Below are 6,000 nucleotides of genomic sequence, written 5' to 3'. Positions count from 1 at the left end.
ATCGCAGGGGCGCAAGCTGTTGGACAGATAATCGCAGAAAGGTATGTGTCATTTGCATATGTCCTCCTGAGTTCAAAGTTCATGTGTATGTTGTATTCATCTCCACCCATTAGTTTGAATCTTTAACATGCATGCAAAGGCATTAGAATGTTAACTTGCATAATAGATCCACCTATTGTCCTCTGCATTTTACAATTAATATTCCTCATCAATCACTCTCTGTACACTGTATACAAATTGCCACAACTCCATCCCAGCTTTCATTTTACATGTCATTGCACAAAGCATCTGGATGTGCTGATTGAAGTCAATTTGCTAACACTGTTAAGATAAGCTCATTGATGATATTGAGATCCATTCACAAATATCACTAATTGCAGATATTCAGTCGCCAAAATAGATTGGCTGCAGTCGACTCATGATTAAGACTTATTGATTTACCTTATTATGCTAAGTTGATTGCAATTTGTTGTTTCATTTGTTGAGGTTTATTTTACCAATAATCAGCTTTGGACATGACTTTGGACATGACTTTGAAAAGTGATTTTGTAGTCCATTCAAAATATGGATAAGCTGAAACAGTTCTATTCTTCATCATAGTATGAGTGTGCACCCCAATTCTCATTTTTTTTTTTATAAGGTAGGGCATATGTCATATATATATATACATATATGTACAATGCATATGCATATATGCATATATATATATACATATATATATATATATATATACATATATATACATGGGCATATATACAAGTGTATATCATTTTCTACTTTCTCCATCATAAACATCTTGGCATATGATCATTTTTTATAATTCTCTTCTATCTTCGTATTAACCCAGTTGTTTTGCAGGAAATATATGGAAAAGGTCATTATTTGGAATTGTAAATTTGATTTCATGTATTGTAATAGTTAGATTTTTAATGAGAATCTACATTTCTTGTTTTAGATAGAATGAATGAGCATCATAAACGTCATGAATTATTTGTTTTTCATACATTTTTTTATTTTTTCTCAAATTCTCACAAATGGCAACACGAATGGCACGTATACCATTTCGTAAGAGGTAAATTAACCCTAAGTTGTTGATTTACATTAACGGCCATAGTCGGGATGTAAACAAAACTTAGGATTTTTATCTTTTACGAAATAACACTGGATCTACACTGGATCCATTTTTCAAAATTCATCATATCTTCCTTAAATATTTTCTTCTTTTATCAGAATTTAACTTAAAATTAATTCAAAATATATACCAATGGCCATAGTCAGGGTATATTGAGAGTTAATTTCATTTTAAATTCTATAAAAGCACCAAATGTGTTTTATTCTTCACCTGAATTTAAATATAGATTATTATATAATACATTCAATGACCATAGTCAGGGATGTATTATATCTTCAATCTTATTTTAATTCATCCAAAGAATGAAATAGCTTTTTAAAATCCAATTTCAAAATTGTTTTAATTCATTCATCATTTAGGATAGAACTGCATCATATTTTCAAAATTACTTTTTCAAAACTCCAAGTGATGTAAATATCTTCTTCAATCAATCTTCAATCCTATTCATCTTTTTTTTTTTATTCTATTTTCCATCTCAGAGTCCAATTTAACTTTGAGATTTCAATTTCATTTCATATTCAAAATTTCTAATTCAAATTCATTTTCAAAGTTCAATTTTACTTTGAAATTTCAAATTCATTTTCAAAAGCTCCAATCAAACTCAAAGTTCAATTTAACTTTGAGATTCTTGATTCATTTCAAGCTTCAAATCCCAGGTCTAAATTGACTTTGGGATTCATCTGTATATTCAAAATTCAATATCTAAAATTCCTTTTCCCAAATTCAAATCAGACTTAGAAATTCTTGATTCCTCTTCTGAATTTAAATCCAAATCCATTTTAAGACCCAAAATTCAACACTCATATTGGATCTTAGACTTCAGATCCAATTTACATATAGGATCCAGAATCAATTTCACTTTGGATCTTAGACTTCAGATCCAATTTTCCATTCTAGGATCCAGAGTCCAACTCTACATCGAATTTTAGACTTCAGATCCACAATCTATCTTAGGATCCATAACCAAACTCTACATTGGATCTCAGACCTCAGATCCACAATCTATCTTAGGATCCAGAACCCAACTCTACATTGGATCTCAGACTTCAGATCCACAATCTATCTTAGGATCCAGAACCCAACTCCACATTGGATCTCAGATTTCAGATCCATTCCATTTCAGGATCCAGAACCCAAAAATCCATCTTAGATTCTAAAACCTTGGATCCCATTCTTTTTAGGATTCAAAATCCATTTCCAATTCTAGATTTCAATTCCATTTTTGGATCTAATCCGGATTTCTTAAATCCATTTTCATTATTAAATACCATTTGATTTTCTCAGACCCATTCTAAGATTCAAAGCCAATATCACTTTAAAATTTCATCTTCTTCTCCTAAACCCATGATTAATTTCAAAGTCCATTTCTGACTTTGAAAATTCATTTCCTTTTCATTTCAAAGCTTTAGATCATTCTTTCTCCAAGTCAAGATTCATTCTTCCAAAACTCTGATTTACATTAAAAACTTAGAACTTCTCTGATCTATCCCAAGTTCTAAGTTAGATTCAATCATTCCTTCACTTCCTTCCCAAGTTCATCTCAGAATACTTGGAAATTTCAAAATCAATTTTTAAAAGGAGCATACATTTTGCATTTGCACAAGCATGATTCTTTGTGCATTTAGAGTTAGAATAAATTCTTAGATTATATTTAGGCAAAGCAAAAGGCATAGATTTGATCCTTGGTTCGATTACCCCTGGTAAAGGCGCCAGGAACGGTCGAACCTCGTACCGACGAGCGAATCCCGTCTCTCCATTTTTCCCGCGAATTTTCAAAACGGAGGCGAGTAATTTTCTAAATGTTTTCAAATAAAGGGCAAGTGAAAACCGCGCAAAAGAGTTCCTCTTATCTTTCTTTCTCTTCTTTTCTCTTCTCTCTTTCTTTCTTTTATTCTTCTCCCTTCAAAAAGGAGGAGAATAGAGGTTAGAAAAGGGAAAAGAGAAGGAAGAGTGAGAAACCATAAAGAGAGGAAAAATTTTGCGATGATCACAGGTTTGGCGACCGTGATGGGACTCGTCTTCGTCCGATCGAATTATGCCTTTGCTTTGCCTTAATATTTTTCTAAGTCTTTATTCTTCTATGTCAGCTTCATTTTCATGCAAACCTTAGGAGCCTAGACTTTGTCCTAAAGCTGACATCATTGCATATAGGATTTAAGTATGGTTTGGTAGGACCATATTGAGGAGATTATTCCATGTTCACATTAGACTTAGGTCTTAAATACAACTCTCCTCAATTTTAGGGATTGAATGCAAAACAATGTATGCAAGTGTATGCTTCTTCTTATTTAAATCTATCCCTTTAGGACTTGCATTAGAGCCTTCTGATTTTATTTGCATGTTGATCATATTTTGAAAACATCCCTACCTATATTGTCTCAGTCTTCACGTTGCTGGGCTGTCTCACTGAACCATAGTTCGGGAAAGAGCCTCACAACTGGACCACTTATTTGGGTTCACGCCCCCCTACCACGTACCTAAGGGCCATAGTTCGAGGTATATCGGTAGGTGCTCAAGGATGTTGGGAAGCCATTACCTTAGAACAGAAGAGATATCTTTATGCCACGTACTTCGAGCTTCGGCTTGAGTATATCGGCATACCTTGATTGGAATCAGATGATATAAATCTTAGAGTTAGGATTAAGGTCCTATCTGCCATTTCAAATATTGCATTTAGAGTCAGCCTTTAGGGAATGCTGTGTGCACATCTTTGTTGATATGACTTTAGTTATGCAATGTCTCTCATATTTTCTTATATATACATATATCAAACCTTTCCAAAACCCTGGGTATATTATTCAAAATTTTCCTTCTCTTCAGAAACCCCAGGTGTATTTTTCTTTTCCTTTCTTGATTTCTTTAAATTCTTTTCTGATCCTGCCTGCAATTTTTTCCAATTTTTCAAAATTTACCATCTATTCTAAAAATTTTCTTCTACATATCTTCTAAATCTATTTTGTAACAAAAATCTCTTTCATCAAGAGATGTCCTTTTAATCATATTCTAAATTGTTTATTTCTTCTTACGGGAAAATAATGCAATTGTCATACCCCTCGTACGGGCTCAATCCCTAGTAGTGGGATATCTCTTTATCAATTTGATTTCTTCCTTTATCAAAGTTTCCTCCAAAATCTTTCTAAAAGGGTCCCATTTTGTCCTACCAGAGAGAGCATTCGGTATTAACGGGTGGTCCAGACTGAGATCAGAGACCGCACCAGTTAGAAGCAAGAATTGAGAAATGGACTCTCAGAGGTTTGCCAGAGAAGGAGGTCAAGACAGCCAGAATGAGATTGATCCTGCCATATATCGGTTGTTCAAGAAGATGATGGTTGAGATATTATCCGAGCAGGCTGAAGCCAGTTTTGGAAAAGCTCCCACCAAGGAAGAGACACCTGTCACTTTCCGAACGAGCAAGCACAACGATGGCAGTGCAGGAAGTTCTAAAATCAGCAGGAGTGGCAACAAAGGCAACCCGGACAATCAAAACAGCAATTTGGAGTCATCTAGAAACCAGAAGGGAAAGTTCAGCAGAAACCAAGATGAACCACTTCAATCCAATCCTCCGCAGAAGGAGAAGAATCAGGAAAAGCTAAAGCGTAAAGATTGGAGTAGTAACCGAGATTTCACTCCCTTGGATGAGCCGCTGGATAAAGTTCTTGAATACATGTTAACCAAGAGACTAGTCAGGCTCCCAAAAGCCACGAGTCCTTCCACTATCTTGGGAAAATACAAGAACCAATTCTGCAAATTCCATCGGACAACAGGACATGACACTGATCATTGCTTTGTCTTCAAAAATATTATTCAAGACTGCATTGATAGGAATCTTTTTGTTGAAAACAAAGAAGAAAAGTGCCCGATTCCCCTAACCAAGCAGGCTCAGTCTAGCTCTCAGAAAAGGGACGGCTCTCGACAATCAGGCAAGCCAAAGGAGACAAAGCATGTTGGCTGGAGTTATGATCGCGAGTTTTCCCCTTTAGGTCAGCCAGTCGAGGAGGTTCTCGAATACCTGCTCACGGAAGATATGATCAAGCTTCCCAAGGGAGTTGATCCTTCAGTCACCATGGGAAAATGGAAAGAGTGTTTTTGCAAATTTCATCAAGTAAGGGGGCACGATACAGAGCATTGTGTCATCCTCAAAAACATCATACAGGATTTCATCGACAAAGAAATTTTGGTACCAGATGAAGGAGGGGAGCAGCCTGCAGTTCCAACCTAGACTCTTCCGGATCACCCGAAGAATTGATAAAACCAAAGTTTCCTGCTTTCGTCTCTTTTTGTTAGTTATCTTGTAGGGGCCAGTCAGCTCAACCTTCTATGGATCTTTTCCTTTTTAAAGTTCTTGTAAATATTCAGTTTTTGTCATCAAACCTTTGCTTATCAATGAAATGTCAAATTTTCTTTATATCTTTGATATTCAAATACTTCCTTCTTTTTCCATACTGGGGCATTTAAATTCTTGTTTTTTTTTGGAACGTGAGACAATCCTGACATCATTCATAAGAGAAATGATATTACCTATGAGGGCTTTTTCAAAAATCATGAAATTTTGAAAAAAAAAATCGTTATGACCAAGGAGTTCAAATATTCCTTGGTCTAACCTTTGACAAAAATCAACCCTCGTGTTGATCATGTCTTCAAAAATAAGTTTTTCAAACCATTATATTGAAAGATCAACCCTTGTGTTGGTCTTATCTTCCAAAATGAATTTTAAACTTTTCAAAGATCAATCCTTGTGTTGATCTTATCTTTCAAAAATGGATTTTAAATCTTTATATTCAAAGATCAACCTTTGTGTTGGTCTTATCTTTCAAAATGGATTTCAAATCTTTATAGATCAACCCTTATCTTCCAAAATAGATTTCAAA

This window comes from Nuphar pumila, chromosome 8 (assembly GCF_984573655.1).
Source record: "Nuphar pumila chromosome 8, dmNupPumi1.hap1.1, whole genome shotgun sequence".
In the NCBI taxonomy this organism is placed as follows: Eukaryota; Viridiplantae; Streptophyta; class Magnoliopsida; order Nymphaeales; family Nymphaeaceae; genus Nuphar; species Nuphar pumila.
Note: the sequence above shows the minus strand (reverse complement) of the source record.